Genomic DNA, 12,827 nt, shown 5'->3' on the forward strand with positions numbered 1-12,827 from the left:
GCAGAACACCCGCTGAGAGCAGATAGGAGTACCTGAGCAGTGGAAAAGAATATACAGAACCGTGCAAAACTTGGTAGGATGAAGAAACTAGGGGGAAATACAGGAGTGTTAGCAGGACTAGACTTGCCCTCGGTGGGTGGGGAAACTGAAGCAAGGGTCCAATCACCACATCGGGGCAATTGTCTGAGTTAGGGGAGAAACATTTAAGGCTGAGAGTGAAACAGCTGATCCATGGCAGCCTAAATGGGAGAATCAGACAGTCCTTGCTGCAGCCATACATACCCTGGACAGGAATGCTGGTCCCCTGGAAGGCGCAGTGGCTGGGAGCTGGAGTTTAGGGACTGTGGAGCAATCCCAGGGTGAGGGCTGCTGTTGACTGCTGAGAGATAGATCAAGGGGATGTGAGGGAGGAGACTGTGGTGGGAAATGCCGGGGGAAGAAAGCCAGACAGCCATGAAAGCTAGGAGATACTGCTGAGTCATGCGTAGTGGGGAGAGCCATCACCATAGCCTCTCTCCCTACATGCCAGCATTGGCAGCTGAACAATAGAGAGGCTGGCCCATCAAATGCCTGCAAAACTGAACTACTGTGGACCCCACCCAGGGTACCCCTTTAAGTGACTGGTGCACCGATCTACAGAGTAGAACCCCAGCCAGGGGGGCCCTCCATGTGCCTGATGCTCGGAACAACAGAGAATGACCCCAGGCAAGGGAGCCCTCTAAGTGCCGGTGGAGCTTTGGAGAAAGACTGGCCAAACAGGCCTTCTGATAGCCAGCTACAAGAGGCTCGAAAAAAGACTGTGATAGGACCATAACTCCTGCAGCAGAGGGTGTCCCTGCATACTTGGAGCCGCCAGGGTCCCCGTAAGCCCAGCAACTATGCCACCTTCACGCAACTCTCACTGGGGCAGAGCTGCCACAGGGGAAAAAAGTCTTGCATCTATGTGCACAGGATCACTTCTGTCACGTCCAACTCTTTGTGACCCTGCAGACTGTGGCCTGCCAGGCTTCTCTGTCAGGGAGGGGGGTTCTCCAGACAAGAACACTGGAGCGTATTGGCCAATGCTGGTTGCCATACCCTTCTAGAGCACTATATCCCCTGCTGCCCTAGCTGCCAACTCCCCTGGGTATCTGGTGCTGCCAGAACCCCTGCGACCCAAGCAGCTGCACCACCTCCACACCCGGCCCTCACAGGGGCAGACCCAAGTCCTCCAGGGCAGAGTCAGGAGCAAACCCCAGTGGGCAACCCACACACAGAGGTGGAAATAAAACCACAATTGAAAAACAGGGGCAGTGTGGCTAAGGATGAAGACCCAAAAGCTTCCCACCACCTGTACAAGCTGCAGATTAAATCCACAGGATCAACCAGGCAGACTCTGTGTCTATGGAATATATTAAAGGACATTGAGAGCTCCCACAGAAGAAAATGAGCTAATTCTGATAGCTGTGGACATTGAAGGCAAGAACACACAGGAGTAGGACCAGACTAGACTCTGAGCTGCCCCCACAGCAGGTCCAGAGACCAGCACAGTGTTGGAGGGCATCCTAGGGAGGGGAGGTGGACTGTGACCCCAGCGAGGGAAGGACTCTCACAGCAGTGATTCAAGAAAAACATTTATCATTCTTATGTTTTGACTTCCTCTGGAGATTCTTTTGGATTTTTTCCTTTTTTTACCCCCTTTGTTGTAGTTGTTGATTTTATTGGCACTATGAAATCTAAGCTTTTGAGCTTTTTTTTTTTCCTTCAGTCACATTTTTTATTGTTGTTATAAACCTCTGGCTCTATGTTGGGCTTTTGCAGTTCTGTGGAGATTCCCTTTTTATTTTTTTCTCTCTCTTTTTTAAATTTAATTTTTAATTTTTTAAGCCTTTTTTTTTTTTACATTTATTCCTTTCTTTTCCTACTGTTTTTTCCCCTTGCAATTAATCTTTAATGTATATAAATCTTCTTTATCTACCTCTATTTGACTTTGCATGTTTCTTTTTCTTTCTTTTCTTTCTCTCCTTTCCTCTCAGCATATTTGTTAGTCTTATTTTCATTGCTTTATTTCCCAGTTGACACCTTGCTTTAGTTTTGTTTTCCAGTTTGTGCTTTAGTCAGTTTTGTTCTGGTAGATGTAATTTTTGGTTTCCTTTGTTTGCTGGGTCAACCTACTGTACTTAATTTTTGTTGGACTGTTTTAACTTTGTTCATGGGTGTACATACACATATACATGTATGTATATTCAGTCACAATTTTTATTGTTGTAATAAACCTCTGCCTCTACGTTGGGCTTTTGCAGTTGTGTGGAGTTTTCCTTCCCCCCCTTTTTTCTTTCTTTTCTCTTTTTTAATTTTAATTTTTAATTTTTTAAACCTGTTATATTTTTTTCTACATCTATTCCTTTGTTTGCTTTTCCTGCTGTTCTTTCCCCCTCACAGTTGGTCTTTAATGTATATAAATCTTCATCTACCTTTATTTACCTTTGCATATCTAGTCTTTCTTTTTTTTTCTTTCCTTTCCTCTCAACATATTGTTAGTTTTGTTTTCATTGCTTTATTCCCCACTTGGCACCTTGCTTTAGTTTTGTTTTCAAGTCTGTGCTTTAGTTAATTTTGTTCTTAACTGGTAAATATAATTTTTTACTTCCTTTGTTCACCAGGTAAATCTACTGTACTTTATTTTGTTGGACTGTTTTGACTTTGCTCATGGGTATATATGTATATGTGTATATTCCATTATTTTAATTATTATTTCCTTGATTTTGTAACTGTCGTTTGTCTGGGGTTCATCTTTGGTTTCTCATTTTTGGATTTTTGTTTTGATCTCACTTAATGCCATAACAAACCACTTATGGAATCTCCACTCCTGAGCAGAGATCAAGCCCTGAGGCCTTGGGGTGGGAGCACTGACTCCAAGACCCTAGACCACCAGAGAACTAACCCTGCTACTGCTGCTGCTAAGTCACTTCAGTCATGTCCGACTCTTCGTGACCCCATAGACAGCAGCCCACCATGCTCCTCTGTCCCTGGGATTCTCCAGGCAACAATACTGGACTGGGTTGCCATTACCTTATCCAAAGAATGAAAGTGAAAAGTGAAAATGAAGTCACTCAGTCTCAAAGAGTCACTCTCAGTCTGACTCTTTGAGACCCCATGGAGTATAGCCTACCAGGGTCCTCTGTCCATGGGATTTTCCAGGCAAGAGTACTGGAGTGGGTTGCCATTGCCTTCTCTACCCTAGGGACTATCAAATAGTGAGAATTCACACAAACAAAACCACCTGAATACAAGACCCAGCATCACACAACCACCAGTAGCACCCTGTGCAGGATGCCTCATCTAAACAACAAACAAAACAAAAGTACAAACCCAATCATCAGCAGACAGTATTACCACCTCACTCAGCCTTGCCCAATAGAGGAAAAACAAACAAACAAACAAAAACTCAACACAAATAGAACCCTATACAAGTTTACACAAACCACTGGACCAACATTAGGAAGGCAGAAACCAAAAGGAAGAAAGAATTCAAACTTCTTCAAGGAAAGAATTCAACTTTCCTTGTAGCCTGGGAAAAGGAGACCTTAAACAGAATAAGTTAAAAAATAATGAAAAGGCAGGGAAATACTTACTAATGAAGGGATAAGCTAGAAACACAGAAGTCCAAATAAAAGAAGAGGAAACGGGCAAACTACCTGAAAAAGAATTCAGAATCATGACAGTAAAGATGATCCGAAACCTTGAAAACAAAATGGAGAAAATGCAAGAATCAATTAACAGAGAAGAATTAAAGAATAAACATACAGAGACAAACAACACAATTACTGAAATTAAAAATACCCTAGAAGGAATCAATAGCAGAATATCTGAAGCAGAAGAATGAATCAGTGAGCTGGAAGATAAAATGGTGGAAATACCTTCTGAAGAGCAGAATAAAGTAAAAAGGATGAAAAGAACTACGGATAGTCCAGAGACATCTGGAATAATACCAAACACACCAACAATCGAATTATAGGGGTTCCAGAAGAAGAAGAGAAAAAGAAAGGGTATGGGAAATACTTTGAAGACATTATAGTTGAAAAATTCCCCAATATGGAAAAGGAAATAGTCAAGTCCAAGAGGCACGAAGAGTCCCATACAGGATAAACCCAAGGAGAAACACTCCAAGACACATACTAATCAAACTAACAAAGACTAAACACAAAGAAAGAATATTATAAAAGCAGCAAGGGAGAAGCAACAAGTTACATACAAGGGAAACCCCATACGCTTAACAGCTGACCTTTCAGTGAAATTCTACAGGCCAGAAGGGAAAGGCTGGATATATTGAAAGTACTGAAAGGGAAAAATCTACAACCAAGATTACTGTACCTGGCAAGGATCTCATTCAAAATTGAAATAAAAAGCTTTTTCAGACAAGCAAAAGTTAAGAGAATTCAGTACCACCAAACCAGCTTTACAACAAGTGTGAAATGGACTTATATAGTCAAGAAATATAAGAGAAGGAAAAAGATCTACAAAATCAACCCCAAACAATTGGCAATAGGAACATATATATCAATAATAACTTTAAATGTAAATAGATTAAATGTACCAACCAAAAGACATAGACTGGCGGAAACAAGACCCATATATATGCTGTCTACAAGAAACCTGTCTCAGACCTCAAGGCACACATAGACTGAAAGTGAGAGGATGGAAAAAATATATTCCATGCAAATGGGAAGCAAAAGAAAGTTGGAGTAGCAATCCTCATATCAGGCAAAATAGACCTTAAAATAAAGAAGATTACAAGAGATAAGGAAGGACATTACATAGTGATCAAGGGATCAGTCCAAGAGGAAGATATAACAATTGTAAATATCTATGCACCCAACATAGGAGCACCTCAATACATAAGACAAACACTAACAGACATAAAAGGAGAAATTGACAGCAACACAATAATAGTGGGAGACTTTAACACCCCACTCACACCAATGGAAATATCATCAAAACAGAAAATTAATAAGGAAACACAAATCTTAATTGATCCATTAGATGAGATGGATCTCATTGATATCTTCAGCACATTCCATCCAAATGCACAAGAATACACCTTCTTCTCAAGTGCACATGGAACATTCTCCAGGATCGACCATGACCACATCTTGGGTCACAAATCAAACCTCAGTAAATTTAAGAAAATTGAAATCATATCAAGCATCTTCTCCAACCACAATGCTATGAGACTAGATATCAATACAAGAAACAAACTGTAAGAAACACAAACACATGGAGATTAAACAACACATTTCTAAATAACCAACAGGTTACTGAAGAAATCAAAAGGGAAATAAAAAAGTTTCTAGAAACAAATGACAATGAAAACATGACAACTCAAAACCTGTGGGATGCAGCAAAAGCAGTTCTAACAGGGAAGTTTATAGCTATGCAATCCTTCCTCAAGAAACAAGAAAAATATCAAATAGACAACCTAACTACATCTGAAACAACTGGAAAATGAACAAGCAAACAAACAAACAAAAAAAAAACCAAATAGTAGAAGGAAAGAAATCATAAAGATCCAAGCAGAAATAAATGGAAAAGAAATGAAAGAAGCAATAATAAAGATTAATAAAAACTAAAAGCTGTCTTTTTGAGAAGAGAAAATTGACAAACCTTTAGCCAGACTCCTCAAGGAAAAAAGAGGGAAGAATCAAATCAATAGATTAGAAATGTAAAAGGAGAGGTTACAGCAAAAAATGCAGAAATACAAAGGATTATAAGAGACTCTTCTGAACAACTATGTAGCAATAAAATAGATAACCTGGAAGAAACAGACAAATTCTTAGAAAAGTTAAATCTTCCAAGACTGAACCAGGAATAAATAGAAATTATGAACAACCCTGAATTACAAACACTGAAATTGAGGCTGTGATTAAAAAAATCTCCCAAAAAACAAAAGCCCAGGACCAGATGGCTTCACTGGAGAATTCTATCAAACATTTAGAGAAGAGCTAATGCCTATCCTTCTAAAACTCTTTCAAAAAAATTCCAGAGGAAGGAACACTTCCAAAATCATTCTATGAGGCCACCATCACCCTGATACCAAAACCAGACAAAGACAACACAAAAAAACAAAACTACAGGCCAATGTCACTGATGAACATAGATGCAAAAATCCTCAACAAAATTTTAGCAAATAGAATTTAGCAACATATCAAAAAGCTCATACACCATGATCAAGTTGAGTTTATTCCAGGGATGCAAGGATTCTTCAATATATACAAATCAATCAATGTGATATACCATATTAACAAACTGAAGATAAAAATCATATAATAATCTCAATAATTGCAGAAAAAGACTTTGACTAAATTCAGCACCCATTTATGATTAAAACTCTTCAAAAAATAGGCATAGAAGGAACCCAACTCAACATGGTAAGGGTCATAAATGGTAAGCCTACAGCAAACACTCTTCTCAATGGTGAAAAACTGAAAGCATTCCCCCTAAGATCAGGAAGAAGACAAGAGTGTCCACTTTTGCCCCTATTATTCAACAGAGTTCTGAATGTCCCAGCTTTAGCAATCAGAGAAGAAATAGAAATAAGAGGAATCCAGATCATAAAAGAAGAAGTAAAGTTCTTGCTGTTTGCAGATGACATGATACTGTACATAGGAAACCCTAAAGATATTATCAGAAAATTACTAGAGCTAATCAGTGAATTTAGCAAAGTTTCAGGATACAAAATCAATACAGAGAAATCATTTGCATTTCTATATGCTAACAATGAAAAGTCAGAAGGAGAAATTAAGGAATCAATCCCATTCACTATTGCAATAAAAAGAACTAAATATCTAGGAATAAACCTACCTAAGGAGACAAAAGAACTGTGCAGAGAAAATTATAAGACACTAATGAAAGAAATCAAGGATGACATAAACAAATGGAGAGATATCCCATGTTCCTGGGTAGGAAGAATCAATATTATGAAAATGACTACACTACCAAATGCAATCTATAGATTCAATGCAACCCCTATCAAATTACCAATGGCATTCTTCACAGAACTAGAACAAAAAATCTCACAATTCATGTGGAAACACAAAAGACCCCAAACAGCCAAAGCAGTCTTGAGAAAGAAGAATGGAGCTGTAGGAATCAAGCTTCCTGACTTCAGATTATACTACAAAGATACAGTCATGAAGACAGTATCATACTGGCACAAAAACAGAAATATAGACCAATGGAACAAGGTAGAAAGCCCAGAAATAAACCCATGCAGCTATGGGTACCTTATTTTTGACAAAAGAGGCAAAAATATACAATGGGGCAAAGACAGCCTCTTCAATAAATGATGCTGGGAAAAACTGGACAGCTACATGTGAAAGAATGAAATTAGAACATTTTCTAATGCTATACACAAAGATAAACTCAAAATGGACTAAAGACCTAAATGTAAGACCAGAAACTATAAAACTCTTAGAGGAAAACAGAGAGAGAATGCTCAATGACATAAATCAAAGCAAGATCCTCTATGACCCACCTCCTAGAGTAATGGAAATAAAAACAAAAGTAAACAAGTGGGACCTGATTAAACTTAAAAACTTTTACACAGCAAAGGAAACTCTAAGAAAGGTGAAAAGTCAATCCTCAGAATGGGAGAAAATAATGGCAAATGAAACAACTGACAAAGGATTAATTTCCAAAATATATAAGCAGCTCATACAACTCAATACCAGAAAAACAAAGATCCCAATCAAAAAGTGGGGGAAAGACCTAAACAGACATTTCTCCAAAGAAGACATACAGATGGCTAACAAACATGTGAAAAGATGTTTAACTTTGCTCATTATTAGAAAAATGCAAATCAAAACTACAATGAGATATCTCCTCACACATGTCAGAATGGCCATCATCAAAAAGTCTACAAACAATAAATGGTGGAGAGGGTGTGGAGAAAAGGGAACGCTCTTGCACTGTTAATGGGAATGTAAATTGATACAGCCACTATGTAAGACAGTATGAGGAGTCCTTTAAAAACTAGGAATAAAGCCACCATTGACCCAAGCAATCCCACTCCTAGGCATATACCCTGAGGAAACCAAATTGAAATATACACATGTATCCCAATGCTCATTGCAGCACTATTTACAGTAGCTAAACATGGAAGCAGCCTAAATGTCCATCAACAGATGAATGGATAAAGAAGTTGTGATACATATACACACTGGAATATTACTCAGCAATAAAAAGGAATTCATTTGAGTCCGTTCTAATGAAGTGGATGGTGAATTTAGAACCTATTATACAGAGTGAAGTAAGTCAGAAAGAGAAAGATAAATATCATATTCTAATGCATATATATGCAATCTAGAAAAGTGGTACAGAAGAATTTATTTACAGAACAACAGTGGAGAAACAGACATAAAGAATAGACTTATGGACATGAGGAGAGAGGAGGAGAGGGTGAGATGTGTGGAAAGAGCCACACGGAAACTTACATTACCATATGTAAAATAGATAGCCAACAGGAATTTGCTGTCTGGCTCAATAAACTCAAACAGGGGCTCTGTATCAACCTAGAGGGCTGGGATGGGGAGGGAGATGGGAGGGAGGTTCAAAAGGGAGGGGATGTATGTATACCTATGGCTGATTAATGCTGAAGTTTGACAGAAAACAACAAAACTCTGTAAAGAAATTATCCTTCAAAAAATATATTAACACAAAATTAAAAGTAAATAAATAGCATGCAAAATCTACACAGTATAAACTTTCAGTCGATGCTGTTAAGTATTATTATTAGCTCCATAATACATGTTATATAAATTATTTATATTTATGGTTGGGCAAGTTTTCATTTGCAAACAGCTATCCTATTTTCTGTTGTACTTTCAAATCTGAGTGCTGGAGGCAGTCTCCCTGAATGGATGATTTAGAATACATCACCTTTGGTCACCAGTCAGTTGGCTGCCTTTGGTTAGATATCCACTTAAAGCCTAACCAGAAGCACAAAGAATAGCCTACAGAGTCTTCCATGAATCAAGACCATGGATGTGATGTTTCATGTAGAGGAGATCTTAGGTTGATCTGTCCAGTTCATCCGCTGAGCCAACCACTTTGTAGTGCAAACAGTTTGGTTTTCTCTTTTTAGGAGTGTACATGTCTGACTTACGTTTTGTTTGCTGAGGTATCCATTTCAAAGAGGCATCCACTTCAGAGTATCTCAAATAAACCATTGCCAGCCACAAGACTAGGCAGCCAGCTCACCTGTCCCCCCTGAGGCTCTGTTATTTGAGTTCTTGTTTGATTTCAATAACCGATCATTTAGGCTACTTGGGTTTTCTGTTTGTTTGTTTTGCCATGGTTTAAATTTCTACTTTTATGTTTTAGATTCACCAATAAAGAGTGAACCCTGGAAACCCTAGCCTTGACACCAGTAAAAACAGAACCCAGGCCTTTTCTCTCTCTCTGTCTCTCCCTCACAACCCCCGCTAAAATCTCTCCACATTCAACCTTGTAAGTAAGAAACCTCTGTTGTTGTTTTTTTCAAAGTTTCCTGATGGTTATTGCTGAAGGGCATCTTGCAGTCGTAAAAAGAACCAAAAAGACTGGTCCAACCTCAACGTTAGTTATTGATAAGTTGAGACAGGCATTAAAAATACATGTTTAAAAATTCTTAAGAGAAACCCCAGGTATACCTGGACCCTCTACATATATAGGGAGGTAATTGACAATGTGGAATCAAGAGTAAAAAACTGTTGTATGATGTCATCTTTATCACAGAATTTTAATGGAATTACCTCAAAGCCCATTTTGCCCTGTCCTTTTATTTATTTATTTACTGGGATGTGATGGGGGTTTTTTTGAAGCACAGTTAATATAAAATATTATATAAGTTACAAGTGTACAATTTAGTGATTTGCAATTTTTAAAGGTTGCATTCCTTTTAAAGTTATTAGAAAATATTTTCTATATTTCCCCTTGCTGTACAATTCACCCTTTAACCTATATTAAACCCAATGGTTTGAACCTCTGAATCCCTTACCCTTATATTGCCCATCCTCCCTCCACTAGTAATCACTAATTGTTCTCTGTATCTGTCAGTTCACCTCCCTTTTGTTAAATTCACCAGTTTTCTATGTTCCCCAGACTCCACAAGGGGCATCATACATGTCTTCTCTGTCTGGCTTGTTTCATCTAACATCATGCCCTCCAAGTCCATCCACGTTGCTGCATTAGTGTTGCTGGCAAAATTGCAATTAGTTTTTAGGGCCCAGTACTATTCCTGTGTATGTGTGTGTGAGAGAGAGAGAGTGGGTGTGTTTGTGTGTGTGTATACTACATCTTCTTTATCCATTCATCTGTGGATGGACACTTAGACTGCTTCCATATCTCGGCAATTGTGCTGCTATTAACATTGGGATGCGTCTATCTTTGCCCTGTCTTTTTATATTTAAATGGGAAACCCAAGTTCAGGTAAAAGGAAGTGACTTGGGAAAGTCACCCAACAATCTATTCTCTATTACCCAAATCCTCTCAGCTTCAAGGCTCAAGTCTTCGCTCCTTTGCACAGACTTTGTCAGCTTAGGCACGTCTTCTCCCCTGTGGTCCCATTGTTCTCAGTATGGGACTTAATTACAATTCATTCACTCACCTTATGCAGAGATGTGTTCCTGAGTGCCTACCATGGGCTCAATTCTAACAAAAATCAATGGAATACCATTCATTCCTTCAAGGAGCTCAGCCTACATCAGTGCTGTCCAAATGACATAATGAGAGCCACAAATGTCATTTTGAATTTTCAAGTAGATGCATTTAAACAGGTTAAAAAAAAGATGAAATTAATTCTAATATTTTTATTTAACCCAAAACAGGAAGATATTTTAGCTTCAACATGCAATAATTGCACAATTATGAATTATATATTTTATACTATTCATTATATCAAGACTCTCTGGTGTGTGATGTTTACCCTTCCAGCACTATCTCAGATTGGACCACATTTCACGTGCTCAACATTCACATGCTGTTAATGGCTACCATACTGGAGATCCCAAGTCTAGATGGAAGATAAACAAATAAATCCATGAATACAAAATATAGATATGTAGGGTGTTGTGGGAGGGCAAATTATGAGTATCTAACCTGGTATTGTGTGAGTGTGCACTTATATATGTGTGTCGATATCTGGTTGCAGATACCTATGTGTAGTAGAATTAGATAAGAGAAGAGAATTCATCAGACAAGTGTTCTCAAATTTTTGTCAATTTTCTTTTGTTACTGCACTGGGTCTTAGTTGAAGCATGCGGGATCTTTGGTTATAGCATGAGAACCCTTATTTTCAACATGTGGGATCTAGTTCCCTGACCAGGGATTGAACCCTGGGCCACTTACAGTGAGAGCACTGAGTCTTAGTCACTGGAGCACCAGGGAAGTCCCAAAGTTTTATTCATTTTAATAAGATTCCAGGCTGAAGGAACAGTATTTGCAAAAACCTTAGGTTTGTGACTAATTATATACAGCATGCAACTGAAAATTAACTCACTTGCTTTGTGGTAAAATGAAAGCTTGAAAAACAGCTGGAGATGGTGCTAGAGCAGGCTTTGTATATCTTCTAAGGTATTTGAACTCTATCACTGAGGCCATGCAAACCCACTGAAATTGTTTGATTACGAAAGTGATATGAACAGGTCAGGATCATGGAAACAAGAGGAGGCAAGCTCAGTTGAATGGGGGCTTATCTTCTGATGGCTTTATTTATTTTTATTTTAAGAAAAGGAATGATATTTAGTCTACCTTGTATTTTAACAAATGGTACATTTCTGTGTTGTATCAAACAGTGTGCAGGACCCTAAGAGCAGTGACTGTTTATTATGGTTTTTTGGTTCAATATTCTTGGTCCCTCCAATTCCTGCAGTTGTTTTTCAGCTCCAATCTGCACTGTGACCAGAGCAAAAGAGCCTTAATTTGTACCATCTTCTGATGACAAAAGACAAGCAAGTTTGTAATTTAATAAATGCGGTCAAAGCTGACCTTTGAGATGAACAACAAACATCTTGTAGCCTGAAATTTAGTCCTAGGGACTTGCCAGGGACATTGGATAATATGATACCTTGATTCTTCTGAACATAAAGTTCTGGGCACGCAAATTCAAAATGCGTGTCCAAAGTCTTTCCATAAAAGATAATTGTGGAGTTCTTCCTTCTGAGATGCTAAGATAGTTGAATGATGTCTCATAAAAAGCCGTGACTGGTCGAGCTGGGCCCAACATGTTGGGAGGTAGCTTCTAAAAATGATGAATTATATGAAAAGTAACTTGGGATCAGCCAGATGGAAGCTGTCACCTAATGCTTTTACTGTTATGGAAGAGCTGCCTAGAGGAAGAAATGTTGTGAGCAGATCATGGAAAACTTAAACCAGAGTCAAACTCGACAGTCTTGATAAATAGCAATACAACATGTCCCTTGGATACTAAGCCCTGTAAATAAATAAGAACACAAACATGCTACAATTCACACGCATGTCTAAAGTGCATGTGTGTGCCTCTGCCATACTCTTGCCCAGCCTTATTTGTGAGTTCATGTTTAAAATAATCAGAGGAATTAGCTAAGTTGTCTGGGCAATCACTTGAATAGTTCGGTGCTTGTCATGACTTAGTTGAAACCTCAGTTGTTTATCTCTGTGTGCTTCCTTAAGACAGCAAGAAAGACTGCTATGTTCATGTCTGCTTTAGATTTATCACCTTGGGGGGCTTAGACTAGGCAACTTCTCTGCCAGATCATCAGTTTCCCGAGGAAAGAAAAACATTCCCATTTTAATATTCCTCTAAGCTCTGAAAATGTCTTCTGGATAGTTAT

The sequence above is a fragment of the Cervus elaphus genome, chromosome 16 (genome assembly GCF_910594005.1).
Source record: "Cervus elaphus chromosome 16, mCerEla1.1, whole genome shotgun sequence".
Classification (NCBI taxonomy): domain Eukaryota; kingdom Metazoa; phylum Chordata; class Mammalia; order Artiodactyla; family Cervidae; genus Cervus; species Cervus elaphus.